This window comes from Podarcis tiliguerta (assembly GCF_965153285.1).
Source record: "Podarcis tiliguerta genome assembly, chromosome: 6".
NCBI lineage: Eukaryota > Metazoa > Chordata > Lepidosauria > Squamata > Lacertidae > Podarcis > Podarcis tiliguerta.
The window spans coordinates 37,592,256-37,615,950 of NC_139539.1; the positions used below are offsets into that span (position 1 = coordinate 37,592,256).

Sequence of the window (23,695 nt, forward strand, 5' to 3'; positions counted from 1 at the left end):
GAGTGGCGGCGGTGACTTGCAGCACTAGCAGTACACTTAGAAAAATCACAGATATTTATTAAAGTTTTCAGGCACAAGAGTGGGGGAGGGGCAGGCAAACCTGCATTCTCTTCAGAGCAACCCTCGGGATGGGGTGTGGGGGTTACATGCTTGTGCTGTTTCGGGTCAGAGGCAAAAATCGGCAGAGCAACTGTAATTTTGCCGTTGTATAGTAGGCAAGTTTCTACACACGCCCCACACCTCTTTGTCCTCCATCCATGCAAGCAAGAAGCATTATTAGTATTCCAGGAAACATTAAAGCCTTGTGAAAGCATTCAGGACCAGTCAGGGGTGTGGCTGAGGAGCAAGCATGACCAGGGTGGGTGTGTACTGGGTGCCACAGAGGGGCATCTGTGAAGACTATAGAATGCGGACCAGAGATTATTTGTGAAATGAAAGAACAGTCACAAAAAAGCCATCAACCAACTTGAAAGGTAAGCTAAGACCAACACAAAGCCCTGCACCTGACATGTGATAATTTCTCTTGATTTTTCTCTCCTCTGTAATAAATTTTGAATTCAGATTATTTTCTTATTAATTGATAGGGAATGGTTTGGAATTTTGGGGAAATGTGGAATTTTTTTATTTTATTTTTTGCACAGTACAAGGTTTGCTGCTCAGCCCTCATCAGAACACCAGGAAAGGTGAGGTGCAACACAGCTACAGCAGCAGTGCTGGGTTGAAGGCAGCTGCCAAACATGGCATTGATTATGCCAGGCCTGGTTATTCAGTTGGGGGGGGGCACAAGGAGAAAACTGATTGGAATATGATAGAGAAATGACGTAATTTCAGGAATAGCACAGGCTGCATTTTGACTTCTACTGTTATTGATTGAAACTTGAATTATGCAAAAAAAAAAAAAAAAACCCCGAAACCATCCTGCTTTAGAACTGTGTTGTTTTAAACAAACGCATGTTTAAAGGAAGAGGTCAGCATACTTCTCCACAAAAATTCAATATAGATCTCCACAGCTGCCCACTAAACACCACAATATAAATAAGGAATTGGCTTGTGCCACTTAGGCCTTTGTTTATTTTTCAAACACTAATGCACAAAAGAACACTAAATGTAGGCCCCTTGAGGTCTTGGACCCATAGGCCTTACTTTCTGAGGTAAATATTATTCTTGAGTGTATTAAGGTACATGGCAAAAGATTACATAAGCAACAAATAAGATGAAAACAGCCATTGTGTGCCAGCATTTGCTTGCATTCTGGTCAAAGGAGTACCACAACACGAATCTTTATTCCTGCTCTAAGCAACAGTCAAAAGTTAACAGCCATTCTTGAATTAGATGTCTCTTCGGGTTGAGAGGAATTGCTTCCTGCAGCAGAAATATGAGTATTACTTCTAAGCACTTGGGTTGTGCAGTACTTTATAAAGCCACATCTTCTTCCTTATATGGTTTGACTCACAACAGGCTCATCTGAGTTACTCCACAGAAAATTGGAAGAGGCATCGGTGGCCATACACATCTGAACAAGGGACTGAGTTCGTTATTATTTTATTCCACCTTTCCTCCAACAAGCTCAAGGTGATTTAATGTGTGTTATATGGCATTTAATTTACTTCCTGTTGTAGTAGGGAGAATTTTGCTACCCACCCTGTACCTCTCAGGTATGGCACAGTTCCCACTAGCTTTTCGCCCTATAGGACGCACCGTCCCATAAGACGCACCTAGTTTTTTGGGGGGGAAATAAAGGAAAAAAATTATTTCCCCCCCAGGCGCGGGGTTGGGGAAGCCCGAGCTTCCCCCGACCCCAGCCCCCAAACAGGCAGCTCTCTGCAAGCCGTGGGAGCCCAGTGCTGGCTCCCGCTGCTAGCGGAGAGGTCCGCGAAGCCTGGGCGCGCTGAGCTCAGCGCGCGCAGGCTTCGGCATGCAGGCACCTCTCCGCCAGCAGCGGGAGCGTTCCCGCTGCTAGCGGAGAGGTCCGCGAAGCCTGGGCGCGCTGAGCTCAGCGCGCGCAGGCTTCGGCATGCAGGCACGTCTCCGCCAGCAGCGGGAGCGTTCCCGCTGCTAGCGGAGAGGTCCGCGAAGCCTGGACGCGCTGAGCTCAGCGCGCGCAGGCTTCGGCATGCAGGCACGTCTCCGCCAGCAGCGGGAGCGTTCCCGCTGCTAGCGGAGAGGTCCGCGAAGCCTGGGCGCGCTGAGCTCAGCGCGCGCAGGCTTCGGCATGCAGGCACGTCTCCGCCAGCAGCGGGAGCGTTCCCGCTGCTAGCGGAGAGGTCCGCGAAGCCTGGGCGCGCTGAGCTCAGCGCGCGCAGGCTTCGGCATGCAGGCACGTCTCCGCCAGCAGCGGGAGCGTTCCCGCTGCTAGCGGAGAGGTCCGCGAAGCCTGGGCGCGCTGAGCTCAGCGCGCGCAGGCTTCGGCATGCAGGCACCTCTCCGCCAGCAGCGGGAGCGTTCCCGCTGCTAGCGGAGAGGTCCGCGAAGCCTGGACGCGCTGAGCTCAGCGCGCGCAGGCTTCGGCATGCAGGCACGTCTCCGCCAGCAGCGGGAGCGTTCCCGCTGCTAGCGGAGAGGTCCGCGAAGCCTGGGCGCGCTGAGCTCAGCGCGCGCAGGCTTCGGCATGCAGGCACGTCTCCGCCAGCAGCGGGAGCGTTCCCGCTGCTAGCGGAGAGGTCCGCGAAGCCTGGACGCGCTGAGCTCAGCGCGCGCAGGCTTCGGCATGCAGGCACGTCTCCGCCAGCAGCGGGAGCGTTCCCGCTGCTAGCGGAGAGGTCCGCGAAGCCTGGGCGCGCTGAGCTCAGCGCGCGCAGGCTTCGGCATGCAGGCACGTCTCCGCCAGCAGCGGGAGCGTTCCCGCTGCTAGCGGAGAGGTCCGCGAAGCCTGGGCGCGCTGAGCTCAGCGCGCGCAGGCTTCGGCATGCAGGCACCTCTCCGCCAGCAGCGGGAGCGTTCCCGCTGCTAGCGGAGAGGTCCGCGAAGCCTGGGCGCGCTGAGCTCAGCGCGCGCAGGCTTCGGCATGCAGGCACCCCTCCGCCAGCAGCGGGAGCGCTCCCGCTGCTGGCGGAGAGGTCCGCGATGCCTGCATTCGCCCCATAAGACGCACCCAGATTTCCCCTTCATTTTTGGAGGGGAAAAAGTGCGTCTTATAGGGCGAAAAATACGGTAACTAAGAAACGTGAATAAGAACCTGACAGGACTAGCCAGACTGTTAGGCCAAGTAAGGTGGTCACCTCAGGCAGCCAACGTTGTAGCGCTTTTTTGGCAAAATCGCAAATTGCCATTTTTGAGCTATTTTTATGGGCTACCATAAACAAACACACCCAGGCCACTAAGCCAGCCTGCTGACATCTGCTGAACATACATGTGGGCAGAAGGCCTACTAGTGGTATCCCTGCTTGCAGAAAGCCCAGGATTCATTGGATCCTAGACTGCTCTCACACCTGAGGCTGGCCTGCATTGGGCTCAATCTCCCTGCCCCCCCCCCCATCCATCATGAATGTCTGGGCTGCCAATATGGTCAGTCTGGCACACCCTTGAGTGCCAGCAGCAGTAAGCTGTTAGGATTGCTCTTGCTGGAGATGCCTGTCTATTCTGGGATGAGTAAACTGTAGAGGAATGCAGATCAGCATAGCTTATCAAAGAACACCCTCCTCGGTCCATTGTAGTGCTTGTTTTAAAAAAGCAACAACCACCAATTCTGTTGTTTATGAATAGGGAAAAAGGAAAGGGAAACATTTGTTTTTATTTGCCTCAAAAAAACAGGAGGTGGCAAGAGGCGCAATAGAGAAAACTATGGATGAAAATAGGAATCTTGCGCAGTTACGTGAGATACACTAGCGAGTAGCTTTATATGTCTTTATATTGTTATTTCTAATATTAGTTTGCTGTTTCTCCATGAAAGCTGATTTATTTGAAATGTTATTACTTGAGAAACACCCTAATCTTTTTGTAATAATTCATATACTGGAGATTACAGTTTTGGAAGGCAGCCCAGCTCTGGCTCCAATCCTATTTATGGATTAAAGGATTTGAACAGCCTTGCAAGCTAGATCTCCAATAGCAAGGATAATGTAAACCTGGTTCCATATAAAATGCTTTTCCTCTGCAATCGTAACCCCATTAAAGGCAGATTGTTGGAGAGCGCTGGACAAGAGGCCTTTTTCATCACAGCAGAAAAGGGATATCTTCAGCCCGCAAAGAGCAGGATTTTTCAGAGCCCTTATTAGGATCCCTCTCAGCCTTCTTTTGTGGTTAGCCATGGACCTGGAAGGCCATCAAGACAACTAATTACAGAAGCTTTGTGGCAAATTCTGAGAAATCTTTTGTGTGTCTTACCCCCAGGACAAACAAAACAAAATGCCAATTGTTCCTTTGGGGAATCCCTAACAAGGAAAAATACCTCCTCAAACTGCATTTATTTTGAGCACTTGCCAGGAGATTGCAAAGATGCAATATACTGTTGAAGATTTAGATGCTTCTAGTTAACTTCTGCACCAGGATTGTTTTCTGCTAAGATCAGTTCAAGATGCTGGTTTTATAATATGAAACCAGGTCAGTGGTAGAGCATCTGCTTTGCATTCAGAAGGCCCCAGGTTCAATCCTTGGCATCTACAATCTGGGCTGGGAAAAATTTCCTGCCTGGAACTCTGGAAATCCCCTGCCAGTCAGTGCAGACATACTGAGCTATATTGACCAGTAGTCTGACTCAGTATAAGGCAGCTTCCTATGTTCATATGTTTCTGATGCCAAGTGCAACTTTTGAGAGCCAGTGTGCTGTACTGGTTAGAGTGCTGGAGAAGGACCAGGGAAACCAGGGTTCTAATCCTCATTCATACATGAAGTATACTGAGTAACCTTGAGCCAGTCACTATTTCTCAGCATAACTTACTTCACAGGACTGTTGTGAGGCAGAAATGGGGGAGAGGTGTTCATATCACCTTGAGTTTCTTGGAGAAAAGGGGGGGGGGGTATAAATGCAACAAATGTAATGGTAAAAGCTTTGGCCCTGCATATGTTGGAGCCCATCTCCTTGACTCTTTTGCTGTCTTCCGTTATAATTAGGCCAAGAAAATCTTCATAATGATGATTTCATCTTCGTGTCAAGCCTGCATAATGAGATTACACAGGAAGGTCCTGTTGCAGGTAATTGAGGGATTCTCTTTCTCTGAATACTCACCAAATGCAATTGTTTTCTGGAAAATCTGTATTTTCTTGTTTGGGTTGAAGCTGGTGGTGGGAAACTATAAGATATATTCATGTTGTTGCCACCTACTAGCCAAAGGGCAGATTTGTTTATTCTGAAAAGTTTAAGACAGAGCATACTTCAGGGCTCAAGCTGTTTTCTGAGATGGATGCCAGGCTGAGTCATGTGTGAACAGAGGATAAAATAAAACCAAGTTGTCTTACTATTACAGTTATCAAATTGCTGGTATAGCCTCCATATGTTATACGAAATGCCACCTTCCCCGCCGCTCAAAGGGGGCACTGTGCCTTTTACATTTCAAGAATGCAGTAGGTAGAAGCAAAAAGACAATAGGTACAATATTCTCTGGCACTGTGATACAGTGATACTGCATCTGTAAAATTTCTGCCTGCTGTGAAGGCACAGAGTTTCTGCCAGGAAAAAAGATGCTAGGATGACCGAGACTGATGCTATACATTTCAAAACATTTGACCATCTGTTGATGACATCCAGTTTGGTTTCTTATTATGATAGAATAGTGTGTCTGTGTGAGTGCAATCATGTGAGCGATAAGCATGCATGTGTTCTCAAACACAAATGTTCCTTTGTCCCTCTATCCTGAGTGGCTACATGTACAAGGATTAATGTTTCCATCCAATAAATTAATGTTGGCAATCGTTCTTAGAAATCTCTTCAGCTAATAAAGAAAATCATTGGCAGTAGGTGAGTGCATGGAGAGGGGGAAGGAATTTAGAACTGCAGCATCTGCTCCTGGTCCTGAACTTCATGCATTAATGTGCAAGCTCCATACAGACAATCGGATGACTGTGCAGGCATCAAGACCCTGGGAGAACAGAGACAATCCCCAACCCTCCCCATTCACGAGCTCACTAACTATCCCAGTGTTGTGCTACACCTGTTAACCACATGTATAGTGGGAGGAGGGAGCAAGACCATGCCAACTGGCCCTGCTTCTGATATCACATTCCCTGCTGGACACTAGCACTGTGATATCTCTGTTTCAGAGAACATATGTAAAGAACCTATGTGCATATAGGTGCACATGTCACACTTCTTATAATATTCCGTAAAATGTGTGGATGTTGGCTGGCAGGACCAGCAATTGTGGTCTCATTTTCTCCTCTGCGCAGCGTAAAGATATGGAGGGGGCACCAACTGAATAGGATTGAAAGGCAACAGCAACTCTAGCAATTTTTTGGCCCATAAAATGTATCTAGGATTAGAAGGGTCTAAGGTGCATATGTTGCTCGCAACAAATACAAGGCTGTGGGATAGACTTTGACAGAGGGAATATTTTATTCAGGCAAAACTAGAAAAGAAATTACAGAAAGTCAAGAATACTTATGGGTCCTCCAGCAGCCAAGAAATGTTGGCATATTTTATTAAGCTCCCATATGGTGTAAAAATCTGTCTGTAAATAGAAGGTTGTGGGTTACTGTTTAAATAAAGAGGAGGGATGCTAAGACACCAGTTAAAGTTTTAAATTTCAGCTTTGTAATTTCAGTTTCTGCAAGTAGGCTACAGCCTTTCAGTCTATGCCTCTGTAGAGAGGATATGACAGGGCCCCTGTTATTTGAATTGTGATCTTTCAAACGTTATGATGGAAAGAATCACTGACTAGGTTCCAAAACGCCATGTATTTTGCATGCAGAAGCTTTTCCGTTCTCTGCTGCAGTGGCAGATCCTGCACTTTTTCCAACCAAGCCCCTGAAAGGTTGGGGGCACCATGGGGCAAAAGTTGCTTTCACTGGACAGCACCAATAAGCTATCACCATTACTCAGTATCTGCACTGAAACACTTTGGATTCCACCCGTCTTTGCTACCTATGTAATTCTGATCAGGCTGTCATGATGATGAGTTCATAGACTGATTTAAAGTATCCTGAATGGGTCATTCAGTGAAGAATATACTGCCCAGAGGCTTGTGGTTGGAGCCCGTCTCTTGATTGGAGCCTATCTTCCCATGCTGTTTTTAAAAGATATATTATACAGAAGAACATATAAGATATACAGTGATAAATGAGTTTGCCTCCATTGCCAGAAGTGGACATAGACTACCACTTTGTGCCAAATGGGCTCTGGCGAATGTGAGAGAGCTTGCTCTGCCGTTAATACATCACCATGACTTACAAGCAGAAAATTCTTCATTTTATTCCTCCTTTGTATTTCAAATGCACCCAAACACTACGGCAGACAAAATGATTCTGTTAATGCTCCCTAAATGCGTCTGTAATCATTCATGCCGTCTTTTGATGCAGCCATGTTCTGGCTGACAGCCCAAATGTTTAATGGAGTCTCAGATGGAGCTTTGATGGGCATTTGCATGACTTAGGATGTTTCTGAATGTAAACAGAACCAGCATGGTATCCCTACTTGCACATGCACATGACCCCAGGAAAGAAATCCTAATTTCATTTCTTCTCTGAGTAAGGGGGCTCTTAAACTTAGGCAGGGGGTGGGCTCTTAAACTTAGCCAGATGGATTCTGTTTCCAAGCATTTTTTTCTGTCTGTCTAACCAGGGGGAAGGTGGGTGGAGGCAACCTTTCCAAGACTTAGTGAACACTTACACACACAGCAGGGGGTTCTTTAATCACCGCGCTGTGCAATACAGCAAAAGGCAATTGATCTAGCTTGCAATTAGATGCTTTTCAAAATATCTTGTATGCTTATTAGAATGACGATGAAGGACAAAAAGGGTGAAAGTTATTCCTGTGCAAAAGACAAAACTGATGCTCTATTGATCTTTCCAGTTCACCATGCAAAACTTCATTCTGGGTGTTCCTTCTTCCTGCCAGCGAGTCAAACAAATGTTGTGTTTGTTCAGTTTGGAAGAACATGGGTTCCATTTACCTCAGCAATGCATAGTCCCCCAATGAGTGCTGAGAAAGAAAATTCATTCCCATCCTGTCTCCAAAATCAGATTTATTTTAATATGTTTTGAATATTTAGATCCTACCCTTCAGCAGGACGCGGGTGGCGCTGTGGGCAAAAGCCTCAGTGCCTAGGACTTGCCGATCGAAAGGTCGGCGGTTCGAATCCCCACGGCGGGGTGCGCTTCCGTTGTTCGGTCCCAGCGCCTGCCAACCTAGCAGTTCGAAAGCACTGCCGGGTGCAAGTAGATAAATAGGGACCGCTTACTGGCAGGAAGGTAAATGGCGTTTCCGTGTGCGGCTCTGGCTCGCCAGAGCAGTGATGTCACGCTGGCCATGTGACCCGGAAGTGTCTTCGGACAGCGCTGGCCCCCGGCCTCTTGAGTGAGATGGGCGCACAACCCTACAGTCTGTCAAGACTGGCCCGTACGGGCAGGGGTACCTTTACCTTACCTTTTTACCCTTCAGCAGGATTCTCAGTGTATCTGATTATTAGTGTCCAGTTTGAAATACAAAATGCAGCATGCCAATAATACAACATAGAAAATACAAGATAAAAATATAGCTGGTAAAAATGCAGCTGCTGCCTAAAACCCCACTTTGCAGTTAAAAATGATTTAAGCTGAACAAACAAATAAATGAAGAGGCCTGGGCAAATCTGGAGCAGCTTTTGGGGTGGTGCAGGGCACACATTGAGCGGAGGAGAAGGCGAGGGGGGGGGGTTCTGTTGCACCAGGGAAAGTTGTTCTACATAACATCATGGAAGAATGGATGGGATGTCACAAGGGGAGTTCAATGTAATGTCTATAGAAAAATGTGTAAAAAAATGAAAATTCAATAAATCAAATAATTAAGAAAGGGGGAGTTGTTCTAGTTGTGCAATTATTTAGTTATTGCCCCTTAAATTTGGCTGAGTAGCATACTGGCAGCCAGTGCAGATCTTTCAGCAGAAGTGTTATATGCAATCTATGGCCCATGCCAGGCAACAATCGCGCTGCTGCATTCTGCACTAGCTGCCCATTGACCAAGATGCTGACTATATATAACAAACTATTATGGAATAAAGGGATACAGTGTATAGCAAGCAGAGAAGAGCCTTCTGTATAAGAATGAAGAGGGCACAAGTGCAGCAGTCCTGTGTGTGAGAGGAGGGATGTAATAATGGCACGAAGGTGCCCACTTTTATCTGTGAAATGTTGAAGGGATATGTAACCTGAGAGAATCACACTATATTTTCACTGGCATCTTTTTGTCCCCAAATTAAAATTCCTCTATTTAATTAAGCTGCAACAGAATTACACACAACATGTGGTTCTGCGGCTCTTTCCCCATCCCCACTGGCTCTGGGAGGCTGAAACCTTTAGCAGAGGGCTGGATAGGGGATCTCCAGAAAGGGAGAAAGTGTGCTGCATAATCCACTTCAGGAAATGACTACAGCTCAGTGGTAGAGCACATGCTTTGAATTATTTTATTTTATTTTACTTATTTAGTATATTTATGAGATGCCTCATAAAATCAATTCTCTAAGCATTCTACAAATAAAAGGAGAACAAAAACAATAAAACCACAATAAACCTAAGAGAATGTCATCAGAAAACCCAAAAAACAAATGTAAAACTAAAACAGCTACCAAATACATAAATATTAAATTCACCAATGGATACCATAGGGACTTAAAAGGCCTGGTAAAACATAAAAGTCTTAACCTGATACACCAAAGACAGCAATGTGGGCACCATACAGGCCTCCCGAAAAAGAACATTTCATAGCCGGGGGCTGCCATTGAAAAGGCCCTTTTCCCTCATGAATTCAAACTGGCCGTGTTAGACTTGGTATAAGAAAGTTGCCTGTATTCCTCTACCCTTTCCTTGCCAGCCACTTAAAACTCATCCACTCAAAATCATACCTCAGCTAATTTCCTATCCATGGGCAAGAGATGAAAATATGTATTATTAATCTTTTCCTATGTATGAAGAAAAGCTGCTGCAAGGTGGTGCGATGTTGAGTGGACCTTGTCTGGTAAGAAAAGTATTAAGTAGCTTATCTGCCAGCCCTACCTCACCCACTCTGTCTCTCCTCCTCTTCTTCCTTCTAGCCCACTACCACATGACTAGCCTCTCCTTTGTCCCTAATTGGAGACAATTTTTTGGAATTAAATAATTCTCATCTTCAAAAACAGCATTATATGTTCAGTATCAATGGTAATCCTATTGCGTATATTCTGTTTCCGATATCTATGACCACAGAATCATCTGTAATGGATTCAGAAATAGATCAGAATACCAAATTTGTATTAATGTTAATGGGCTATTTTTCAAATTAGTTTTATATCATACAAACCCTATTATTGTGGGCTGTTCACCCGTTCTTGCCCGGCACTACATAGCTGTAACAATGAAACATGATGCCTTGGACCAAGCTCATACAAAGGGAGGCTTTCAATTGAGAAACGTTTGATCTGTGCATGCCATTCTTGCAAAAAAAAACCCCCACTAAACTCCAATCTCTAAAATGAATACATTTGGTGGAATCATTTGCTTGAATTTGCAGGGAACCTGAGGGTCAAACTGGACAGGAAAGATCCATCCACATGTATTGTGGGGCTTCCTCCATGTATAAAGCAAGATGGGGTGTGTGTGAAAAAGGCTTCACAAGTGAGCCTTCCCAGAATTATTGTTCCATTGTTCTGTTGCTTCAAGTATTTTGCTGCCGAGCTTGGCTTCCTTTTGGTATCTCAGCTGGGTTAAGAACAATAGGTGATAGGCAGCTAACCTGTCCTGTTTCCCAAGGATTTCCACTTATGCAATGGGACTTCCTCCGTCTCCTCCACCCCACTGTGCCTTCCCAGCATCCTCCCCAAATCTGCTCCAGTGCACTGAGGGAACCCCAGAACAGGTTTAAGGAGTCCTGTTGTGCAAGCAGAAATCCTTCCATTGATATGAGGATTACATAATAATACTCATACAGCCCTGGGTGCCTGGGGCAATGAAGCAAAAGTAGGAGTGGTCTCTCCTTTTGCCTGTGGGCCAATTTTCATGTTAAAATAAAGCCCTCTCCTTGCTTTATATGTCAACACAGAAGGTACATGAGCAATAAACATGGCTGTATTGCCACATTGACTTTGGTCCTGAAATAATAACCATTGATAGTGGTAAACTATATCACTGGTTCCTCAAAAGCCACCTAATGTCTCATTAGGACTAAATGAACTGTGTATTGCAGCCTCAAGTGGCTAATTGAGCCCTTTAAATGTCAAGAAAGGAAAATACCATCTTATAAAGATCTATCCAATCTTTTTGCTTATGTGGCTTAAAATAATGCATGGCAAAACCAAAGCAGATACCATTACAAACTGTCCTGCACAAGTTGCTCTCCTGTAAACTCAATTCACACATTCAGAAGCTTTCCCCCTTGTGCTTTATGGGGCAGCGGTACCTCGGGATGCAAACGGGATCCGTTCTGGAGCCCCGTTCACATCCTGAACGCAACGTAAGCCGTGACGGCGCGTCTGCGCGTGTCATGTTTTGCCGCTTCCACGCATGCACGTGACATCATTTTGAGCGTCTGCGCATGCGCGAGCAGTGAAACCCAAAAGTAACACGCTCCATTACTTCCCGGTTGCCGCAGAGTGCAACTCAAATGCGCTCAACCCAAAGCACATTCAACCCGAGGTATGACTGTATTTAATCTAGGATAGGGGTCTCTAGCATGGCAACAACCATTACCTCCTATGGTGCTTGTGAAAGGTCTCATTAAATATCCCCTTAAAAATCTACAATGACCATCTTCTGGTATCCTGTCTGCATAGGGGAGGAGCCAGGGGTGACTCTATTGTGAGACAAAATGAGGTAATTGCCTTGGGTGGTGGGGGTGGCATATTTGCATGCCCAGACACCCTCCCCCCACTTCCTTGCAGCACCAGCCCAAGCAGTTATCCAAGTGCCAGCTATCCAAATGGTATATGACTCCCTTGAGCCTTCTACTCTCTGCCACTGCCATAGCCTCTGTTTTCTCATCTGCCATCCCTTGTTTGTTGCTTTGCTGATGAGTGCTGGCCACATCTTGAACTCCAGCTCTTGCTCTGAGGATAGGCTGAAGGTATTCCAGAGGAAGGCATTCTGGGCAAAATGGCCTACGAGATTGCCTGCCCTACCATATCTAAAAAATCTCTTTTGAATTTAGTTAAATATTTAAAGCTACTAAAGTAACTTTAAACTTAGGTTTGGGTTGCAAAGCGTATTTAAAAGCATCATGGATCACATTTAGTGGAAAACTGCAGGGAACTGCTAGATCCAAAAGTTGTGACCTTCAATCATTGTTGCCTAAGTGTACTTAAACTGTTCTGGGACCTTGTGGTGGGTAAGAAACAGCATCATCATCATATTGTGTATTCTTTAAAGAAAATCCAATGGTTATATATTTTGTAAGTATAGTGGATAGGCCTGTGGTAATTTCGCTAGTGGAGGTGTGGAATCAGTCCACTTTCAGCAGCTTATTTTGCCTGGTTTTTTAAAGTACAAAACAAAACAGAAAGTTGGTATGTTCTGTCTCTTGAATAAGTGCGGAGAGTAGTGTTCTACAGAGATTCTGTCTTGGCAGATTGGAAATCATAAAGCCATTCTTTGCAGTGTCTACAGAGGAATCACAGGCCAATCTTGATAAATAAAATGTGACATTCATAACACACCAAAAGAAAAGAAAGATAAAGGATAAGAGCCTTAACATCATTGCTTTAAAAAGCATGGTGATAAATAAGGGATATTATAATTCAGAGTCACTTGTTGGGGAGGGGGATGTAATATTGTCTGAGAAGAAAGATGGATCATCCAAGTTGTTTGCCTGACAGTAAAATAATGGCTATTGGATGAGATGTTCAGTAGCATAGCAGAAAATCAGTGTTAAAAAAGAAGACAACATCCAGATAGGCACAGTACTGTACAGTTAGTATCCTGTTTGTGTATTGAAAAGAAGTGGGTGCACAAAGAAGGAGGAGATAAATGGGCAGAATGAGATGCTGAGCCTGGGTTTTTCCCTTCACCTCCAAGATAGGCATGTAGTGTAGAAGGTTATGGGTTATGGTATGCCTGTGTAAAGTTTTTTTAAAAATACATTTATGTATACATATCACATGTGTTAAATCCTCTTTAAAAATATGATTTTTTTACAAGCAGTTGTAAAACTGATGTAGACCTGGTTTGTGTGTGTTCATTCCTTGGTTCCAAATGATGACATGGACACTAACCAATAGGTGTCACCAACAGCCATACACTCCATTGTTGAGTTATGCCACTCTTCAGCTCCCATTTGAGAAGATGGGTTCAGCCTGAAGAATAACAGAAACCAGCAAAACTGGTTTTAGCAGAAACCATCATGCAATGTGGGGTGGGGGGGGACTATTGTGTTGAGGATAACGAGGGCACTGGCACACAGATTTCTACATTATTTAGAATCATAGAACCATAGAGCTGGAGGGACCTTGCAGGTCACATAATCCAACCCCACTGCTCAGTGCAGGGTCTGCATTTCAAGTTGCAACCACAGCATCCCTGACAGGTGGACATAAATCCTAGGGGAAACCTAATGAAGTGGCAAGACTGCATAGGAGATAATGGCAATTCCCCCCCAACCCCAAACCCCCAATACCACAAAACATTATTTCATCTCCCCAGATTTCATATCCAAGGAGCAGTCCATGGCAGGATTTATCGGTCCAACGACATGTGTACGGTTTGATGACAATATCAAATAACACTTGCCTTACTCTTCTATAGAGGAAAAATGCTTATATTTGACATCTACTTGTAATGGCTTGCAGTTTGCACTCATTTCAGAGACTGGAGAGCTGGGTGGGTGTGAAGGTCAGAAGGTGGTGCTACAAGAACAGAGGAGTCCATCTGGCAGTGAGAGTGGGACAATGTGATGTGTGAAGCTGCTCAATGATTTGATTGGCAGGCAGGGCTGTGGCTCCACCTGGTCCGGCTGTCTAGCAGCAAAGCCATCCCAGGAATGCCATTGCCTCTTCCATTCTGAGCACTGGGAGTCACGGAAATTTCTCTCTGTAAAGCTTCTGTGAAACTGCTAATGGCTGTAGACAAAGCCAGCTTCTGACGACTTGGACTTCACTTACCAGTTGGTCCCTTTCATTATCAAACAAAAACCCGCTCAACCATCAAAGTTATGCCAGCTGGGTAGTAGGGATTGTGGGGGAAGGGGGGGGAGAAAGCTTCTTCCAACAAACTCTAAACAAATCCCTTTATTGGGGTGGGGGTGGGATTCTCAGCTGCCCACACAGTTGGCCCAACAAAAAATCAGTTTCTCACCAGCCTGAGGATAGCTATTGCATGTGTTGGTAATACCTCTTTATAGTAAAAGGAAGAAAGCTGAAACTACTACAGTAGTTATTTGGTCTAGGATAGTCAATATTTCAGCATGCTGCCATTAGCAGTTTTGCAAGCATTTTAGCACACATCCAAACAGCAGAAACAGGGTTCTTACTATTTAAAAAACCCTATATTAAATATATGCCTTTTGCCCTTTATATGTTCTTAGGTTTTCCAGTCCTATCTAGTCCTACAGTGGCCAACCACATGCCCATAGGAAGCCCATAAACAGGATATGAAGGTGACCAAGGACTTCCTTTAGTTATCAGGTTGGATACTGTGAGAATATGATTTTGGTCTGATCCAGCCTGGTTTTACTATGTTGTTATGAGGGCATAGCTCCCTCCTGTTCTTTTATCCATAGCAACTGGTATTCACAAGCATCCTGACACTGATCCTATAGCTAACATAAAGTCATCACTATTAGCCATTGATAGCAATATTGTTCATTAATGTTTCTAATTCTGTTTAAAAAGCCATCTGACCTAGTGGCTATCATCACATCTTGTGGCAGGAATTCCACAAGTTAACTATGCACTATGTGAAGGAGTAATTGCTTTTGCTTTTGTCCTGAGCCTCCCACAACTCAGCTTCAAATGATGAATTGTTCTAGAGCTATATTATTATTTCATTGTGAATTTAAATGGTTTTTAACTGCCCTGAGTGGTATACGGGCGCCAGAAGGGTCTGCAGATTGCAGATCATGGATGAGATGATTTGGAGAATGGAAGGAAGGAGAAACTCCTCAACCATCTCAAACGTAAGATAAGTGCAACCCCACCCATGAGAATTTCATCAGCATTTTCTTTTCCCTTTGATAATTTCAAATGCAATTTCTTTTTTCACTTATTGATTGAGAATGGTCAAAATAATGTGGGAGAAATTTTCAACACAGCAGTACTTCCAATTTGATGTCTCAAATTGACGATGACATTCTGGAAACATTAAGTACAAGCATGTTCTAAATCTGATGGTTCATATAATAGCTATTGCTGACTCCAAGAATAGCTAAAATGATGTGATATTTTGCAGTGTGATCAAGAAGACATTGATAGCGTGGGCTTCTTGTCATCTCTAAATTGGACAGTAGTGAAAACTGTGCCTCTGGGTATCCTACTGAGCTCAGGGGTGGGAAGCAAAGACAGAAACGATGTTCTTTTGCAGAGTCACCCCCACCCCACAAATAATAGAGTTATAGAATCAAAGAGTTGGAAGAGCCTGTTTAGTCCAACTGTGCCAATACAGGAAATCAACTACTTGTTCAGTGGTAGAGCATCTACTTTCCATGCGGAAGGTCCCAGGTTTAATCTCCAAATTCTTCAGGTAGGACTGAGAGAGAATCCTGTCTGAAATTCTGGAGAGACCCTGCCAGTCAGTGTAGAAGATGACACTGAGCTAGATGGGCCAATGGTCTGACTAAGTTTAAGATGGTTTCCTATGTTTCTATCCAACTTCTTCTTAAAAACCTTTAATTAAGGAGGGATCACCACCATGTGAAGGAATCTGTTCCACTACTGAGCAGCTCATGCCATCAGGAAGACTATCCTGATGCTTAGTCTAACTGGTTTTTCATGTCATTCAGGCTCAACCCTCTGGAGCAACAGGAACCAAATTTACTCCATCATATTTGTGACAACCATTCAGATATAACCTCTTAAACATCTTCACACCCACCAACTTCAGTTTTTCTGTGGACTCAACTCTGAAATTCAACTGTGATTCACTTGGGTTGCCACCTCATATCAGAACATGCATGGAGAAGCTAGAAGAAAAGTAGGCTAGCTTAGAGCCCATCTTCATACTGATCATAGAAAGAGTGGGAAGAGGATGAATGTGCTCTGGTGTTCCCAGTACATATCAGAACAGCCTGCTAGATCAGGCCAATGGCCCATCTAGTCCAACATCTCACAGTGGCCAACCAGATGTCTGTGGGAAACCCACAAACAAGAGCCCTGCGCAAGAGCATTTTCTCCTGCAGTTTCCAGAAACTGGTAGAGGCAGAGCATAGCCATCATGACTAGTAAGCTGTTGATAGCTTTAACCACTATGAATTTGTCTAATGCTCTTTTAAAGTCTTTCAAGTTGGTGGCCTTCTGCCTTCAGTGGGACCAAGTTCTATCGTTTAACTATGCTCTGTGTGATAAGGTACCTTTTATCGGGGTAGGGAACACTTTTTCAGGGCCACTTTCCTCCATGGACAATATTTTATTCTGCTTCTAATGTCTTCATATTGCTGCACACCACCATGATATTTCTTGAGCTGGTGTTAAATAAATACTTTTATGAGTAGATAGATATAGATAGAACAGACAAACAGACTTTGCAGGGACTGCATGCCAGTGGTGGGTCAGGTAATGAATGTGGCTCTCGTCTTAGTACAGCAGACTGCAGTCCAGCCACCCAAAAGTCATCTACAAGTTATTTTCTCCAACCAGGCATGCTAGAGGTGCTATTACAGTTCATTGACACATTCCAATTAGGCAAAAAAAAAAAAAAACAACAACAACAACAACCTGGATGAAGAGGATAAAACAGGTCGACATAGGGGTGTGGCCTGGGGAGTGAGGGTGTGACTTGGGGTAGAGGCATGCCATGGGGAGAGTCCTGAGGGCCAGAGAGAGAGAGCTAGAGGGCCTAATTTCGCCCTTAGGTCTGAGGTTCTTGAGTGACACCAGTGCTATTTTTCTAGAAAAAGAGGTGCCAGAACTCACCATAAGTGCCTCCCTTGTTCTCTTATAATTCCAATGGCACCCACCTGAGAGGTGTTGGAACTGAGTTCTGGCAAGTTCTGGCTGAGAAAAAGCACTGAGCGGCACCATCAGTTACATCACAGTTTTTAAAGGAAAACATCAGAGACTCAGCACCTGCCACTTGCATTACACAGCAGGATTTGCAGCAGGAGAGTTTAAGAGTTTGTGAATGGATTTGCTGCCTAATGCATTCTCACACGAAATGACAATCTTAAAAAAAATAAAAATAAAATCCCACAATGCAATCCAGTCTTCAGTTGGCTGGGAGACTTCCAACAAATTCAAACACCTGTGTAGCAGAGGTATGCACCTGCTTACTTCATTCCCGCTGATCAGTCTGAAGGTTAGGACACTGTTTCTATTAAAATAAATAGGGTTGTTGTTGTTTTTAACCATGAAAGGATTTTAGTTCTGTTGGAACAACAAAACTGGATTTGCACATTTTCTGTATGAGTATTCAGCAAAGCAAGGCCACTCAAATGTTATGTTATATAAATCCACTTAATGACAGGCTGCAATCCTAATTACATTTACCGAGGAGTGTTCCTTTGAATTCAGTGTGGCTGATTTCTGAGTAGACATATATAAGATTGCACTGCATTACTCTGATCTGTCCTCCGGGAAAGGAGATGATGATGATTATGCCTTATTACCTGCCCTTCACCATCTAACTCCCCAGGTTGCAACAATTAAAACACACCATAAATATTAAAGCACAATACTACACAATATTTTAAACAATATAAAACAACTGTGTAATGTATAACAACTGGATAATGAATATGTAGGAGGGCAGCATCTTGACAATAGGCTTCAGTCTCATCCCTTTTTCTTCATCCTGATGTATTAATGTACTTCTGAAGAGAGCCTTCAGCATCAGATGATTTTTCATGCAGCCTTCCCCAACCTAGTAACCCCCATGTGTGTTGATACCTCAAAACGCCAGGAAACTGCAGCTGTTAAGGGACACATTATTCAGGCAACATAGGTATGAAATGGCATCCTATGTTCTGACTAGTTCCAGCTCCATCACTGCCTTGGAGTTAGATGGCAGATGGGTGAACCTAAGTCTCAGATATGTCTGTTCGCTGGAGTAGACACATGGAGTCTATGATACTGACGTTACAGAATCATAGAACTGTAGAGTTGAAAGGGACTCCCAGGGTCATCTAATCCAAACCCCTGCAATGCAGGAATCACAGCTAAGTAATCCCTGACAGATGGCCATCCAACCTCTGTTTAAAAACTTCCAATGAAGGAGAGACGATCACTTTTTGTGGTAATGCATTCCATAGTCCAACAACTCTTACCACCAGAAAGTTGTTCCTATGTTTAATTGGAATCTCCTTTCTTTTAAACGCATTGGTTTGGGTTCTCCCCTCTGGAGCAGCAGAAAACAAGCTTGCCCAATCTTCCATGTGACAGCCCTTTAGAAATTTGAAGACAGCTATCATTTCACTCTATGGGACGCGGGTGGCGCTGTGGGTTAAAGCCTCAGCGCCTAGGGCTTGCCGATCGAAAGGTCGGCGGTTCGAATCCCCGTGGTGGGGTGCGCTCCCGTTGTTCGGTCCCAGTGCCTGCCAACCTAGCAGTTCGAAAGCACTCCCGGGTGCAAGTAGATAAATAGGGACCGCTTACTAGCGGGAAGGTAAACGGCGTTTCCGTGTGCAGCTCTGACTTGCCAGAGCGGCGATGTCACGCTGGCCACGTGACCCGGAAGTGTCTTCGGACAGCGCTGGCCCCCGGCCTCTTTGAGTGAGATGGGCGCACAACCCTAGAGTCTGTCAAGACTGACCCGTACGGGCAGGGGTACCTTTACCTTTTTATCATTTCACTCTAAGTCTTCTCTTCTCCAGGCTAATCATATTTAACTCCCTCATCTGTTCCACATTACAAGTGCCCAGCTGACAACAAATGCCATCTACCTCCCAGGTTTCTTCTTATAATGGCAGAATACAAGTCAGATAACTCGGCCTTAGCTAAGGCCCCAGAGGGAAACAAGGGGCCCATTGCCTCCATCCCCAGGATGAACCATAATTTCCAGCTTTCCCAGATTTTTTAAGAGAGGGAGAAGGTTCCTCGCATTTGTAGAACATGAGATAGGAAAAGTGTACAGCCACTATTCTTAGCTTTTTTTTGGTGAGAAACTATGTAGCCTGTTCTCTCTCAGTGTTTTTACTTTGCCACCCCTGCTGGAAGAAATCCTGCAGACACCCATGCCTATAAGAAGAGCTCTGCTGGATCAGATACAGTCCAACATCCCATCACCCAAAGTGGCCAATCAAATATCTTTGCAGCCCAGTAAGGCTGGTTGGGTTGAGAAATGCTAGCTTGCCCAAGGCTTATATAAGATGAGAAAACTATAAAGGTGTTGGATTTTTCACAGCGAAGTTCAACACTCTAACCAATATATATCACACTTGCTATTATATTATATTTATTTATTTAAAAAAACTTTTGTGAAATGTGCAAAAAAATGTTTTTATGTTGCTCCAATGCTTCAAGTAAGAGCAGTAAGACTAATATGTATCCACTAAAACAGTAAAGAACTTTGTACCTTTAGGAAAAAATATGTCTTCTCTACTTCATATATTTTTAATTTCAAATTAATTGAAAGAACATTTATCAAGGCCTTAGTAGGAAGGAAATTAAATATTTTATATTAATGGAAGTATTCCTATGATACAAAGTTTGGAAAGCTTTAAAGAATAATTTCTGTTTAATAAATAATAAAACTACACTGGTCATTTAGGTGTACAATTAAATCCTCATTAAAAAGGTATACATTTATCATATTCTAGCAATAAATTAAATAGACAATTCTCCACTATAATTTTATGAAAGCTAAACAAATCTGTATTTAATGGCTGGAAGATGTGTAATCAGCATAATTGTCTTCTTAGCTCTAAGTGCAGTCTTTATTGGTTTCATGTAATTTAGAAGTATGACCTTTATTATGTCTTCCAAACTCAGCAAAACCTCCCTGTTTGTTTTTTAGCTGCAGGCATTTCTTTCCATTGCATTAATAAAATATTGAGTCCCAGGGATGGTTGTACACAAGAGAGCAGTCACAGAATATGGCAGCAAGAGTTTCCCCGCCCCCCAGATGTCTCTCAGATACTTAGGTCCCTGCCATACCCTAATCCTCCACATACTGTATTCACTATTGTATCATGGGATTCAATAGGTGGTATTCCCAGATAAATATACTTATTTATTTGTTCCTTTTGTACTCAACTCTTCTCAAACAGGCACCATGTTTGGCTTACGTAACAACCCTGTGAGGTAGGTTAAGCTGAAAGACTGATTTGCCCTAAGCTATTCTGCAAGCTTAATAGTTGCAGACCAAAGCACATGAGTCAATGGCAGGTCAGAATCCAATTTTAGGAGCAAAAGAGGTTCATTGTGTGGATATTAAAATTAGACTCAAAGAAAAGTGACATCAAGGGAATAAGTGACACAGGTAAGGAAATGAAATTACTGACAGGGTGGAGGGGTGGCTCTTAAAATTATATTTTCCCATTTGTTGCTTGATGCAGATCCACATTGAAAAAGACAAAACTACTGCCACATTTAGTTTGGGCGTGAGCGGCAACCTGGGGTTCCCACAGCCACCCCCAGCCATCTAGCTACTATCCCACATTGCCTTAAGCTTACAAAACTGAAAACACATATGGCTGTGAGATCTAACTTTATCTACTTGAGTTAAGATCTACGTTCCAAGTAGGATATGTCTTCTTCAGTGTTGGACAGCCCCATCAAAATGGTGTCAAATAGAAAAAGGTGTCTGGCTAGGTCAAGAGGCAGAAAGTTTAGAAGAGGGTATAACTTCATAAGAGCTGAGAAACAGACTCAAATGAGACATTGTTCGTCTAAATGGAAATGTAGAGAAAATGGCTAAATGTTTATCTCCCCCTGCAGGCCACATTTGGTGCCACAATGTCAGATGACGTATTTTTGCCTTCATGGTTTGAAATCAAACTATGTGGGCAAAGTCAATGTGCTGATTGTCAGGCCTATGCAAATGATCAGGCCCTTGTGGCCTTTACTTGCTCCACACTTGAAATCATATATGACATTAGGTGTAGGGCAGTTGGGTATGGGCTTCTTCAAAATGGCGTCACAGGCCAAATACAGAAGCCAATGGGCCAGAGTTTCCCCACTGCTTGACTAGAAAGAAATTATTTTCCCCACTCCCTCGCAACACTAGAACCAATTGAACTTATTGATAGCGGTTTCAGGACTAACCAACCAACAAAATTCTCACATGGAATAAAATATCTTACGGAATTCATTGCTTTGTTATGTGGTGGATTTTTAAAAAGTCATTGGGTTAAAAACTCTAGTCGTTAGATAAAAAATGCAACCTCTACTTTACACATCTTCTGGGAACTTGCCTTTGATTGCCATGTGACAGGGACAATCAACAGGGTATGGTTGTCATTGTCATGGCCTGCAGCTGAGAAGAGTCTGCCTAGCCACAGTTACAAGACAATGTTGAACTAGATATGGAATGATGAATCTGTGGCCCTCCAGATGTTGTTGGACTACAACTCCCATCAGCCCTGACGTTGACTATGCTGTCTTGGATCGAGGAATCCTAACATGTGGAGGGCTGCAAGCACTACACCTCTTCACCAGAGGGACCTGTGGTCTTACCCAGTGTACCAATTCTTACAATACATTAAATGTCAATGCAGAGAGCTCCTTATACATCTCAAAACATGCCAATTCAACTACTCATTCCTTTGTAACATTTAATTATAGGAAGGATACCATCTGCGAACAGTTTATGACAGATAATATAACATAACATTCTTCTCCTTGTGTTTGACTATTATTCAACAAGAATGTCAGCAAGCTCTAGTTTTATTTTTGGTTCACCCATTCTGAAACTGTGATATTATCAATCCATGGAGTCACAGAGTCCCATAGTACGTAACAGATAAATCTTTGTGGAGGAAAAACATGTCAGCTATCAAATAGACTACAGTTCCCAATATACCTTTCAACTTACATACATGCTCATTTTCCACTGCATTGAATGGCTGCCTCTCCAGTCAAGACCTGGGATTCAGCTACATTAGCCAAGAAACAGTGCTTTGAATGGGTTATAAACATGCAACACCAGGTGGCACCAGAGAGCAAAAGAAATTCTAAGCGATTTTCCTTAGTGTTTGTTTTTCTTTTGTTATAACAATTTGATTTCAGACTTACAGGGGTTTTTTTCCTATATGTAGATCCACCCCTGGTTTTCTGCAGTCAAGAATATTGTGTGAGACACACAGCAAGGAGGAAGCACAAAAATATAAGGGAGTGTGGTGGGGTCAGTCTTGCCATTTGCTGGTTCCCAAAACAATTTGAATGTCCCTAACACTACCCTGGCACAGCTAGGAACCTTTGGAGGAAAGCTCCCAGTGGCATCAATGGTAACATTTCCCCTTAGGCTCTGAGCCACATGGGAGAGAGGCTTCATTCTGGTCAGCTGTGTGTTGCATATCTAATTTTGCCCTGCTGCTTAGATAGATGCATTTCACTTCATAATGCAACATATTTTCAAACCAGCCACGTCCAATTTTTAAATGTATTGATTCTGCTATCATTTCCTTGGTCTCCACCGCCCCTCCACACACCTTTTTCATTTGTCACTGATCTCTCTGTAAGAACACATACAACTTTCAGTAGCAGATTCTTTTTTATTCTGTGCAAATGTGATTTGTAACTGAATGGGTAACTGAAAATCCTTTTGGCACAGCATCATAAAACAATAGAGCATGTGTTGCTAATACCATTTCCCTCTTACAAAGAAAACTTTTTCAAGCCAGCCAATTGCTGAAATGTCAAGAATTTGATCCAAAAGCCTCTTGAGGGCCAGGAGCACTCCTCCACAGGGTGCAACACACACGTTGCAACGTGGCATTTAAGCAGCTGCTCCTATAGATCATGTTCTTAAATATTCGCTAGCATTTGTCAAAGAACCTGAGAAATATGTTTCAGTCTTGTAAAACAAACCATAGAAAAATACCTCTCTCCTTAGTGCATTCACAAAACATAATGAATTTAGGAAAAAGAGAACCAAGATGCATAATATTATTTATCTGAAAAATCAGTTCCAACTTCCCACAGTTTTCCAAAAAAAAAGCATGGGTATTTCTAGGAGGAAGGATAGTTACAGGATAGATCAGTGGCCATCTTGAGACTAAAATGTTTGAATGGTAAATATAATTTGAAACTAGATAAATTCCCTAGCCCAAATAGCTGTAAGGCACAAAATAAAATGAGACCAGTTGCAGCATAAGGGCAGAGGGCCTTCTCATGAGTGCCGCCAGACCTGTGGAACGCCCTTCCATCAGATGTCAAGGAAATAAATCTAAAAGATGACTTTTAGAAGACATCTGAAGGCAGCCCTGTTTAGGGAAGTTCTTAATTTTGATGTTTTATTGTATTTTTAATATTTTGTTGGAAGCCACCCAGAGTGGTTGGGGAAACCCAACCAGATGGGT

At 43.7% G+C, this 23,695-nt stretch overlaps 1 long non-coding RNA gene across 2 annotated transcripts in view; it reads left to right on the forward strand.

Moving 5' to 3' along the window:
• The first annotated feature begins 403 nt into the window (after nt 1-403).
• The window catches only part of LOC310679424, a 92,314-nt gene continuing 69,022 nt past the window's right edge, over nt 404-23,695 (forward strand). For both annotated transcript variants that reach the window (XR_014512245.1, XR_014512246.1), the window contains exons 1-3: nt 404-473; nt 1,459-1,572; nt 5,050-5,130. This is a non-coding gene — a long non-coding RNA (uncharacterized lncRNA). The remainder of the gene's footprint in view (nt 474-1,458; nt 1,573-5,049; nt 5,131-23,695) is intronic.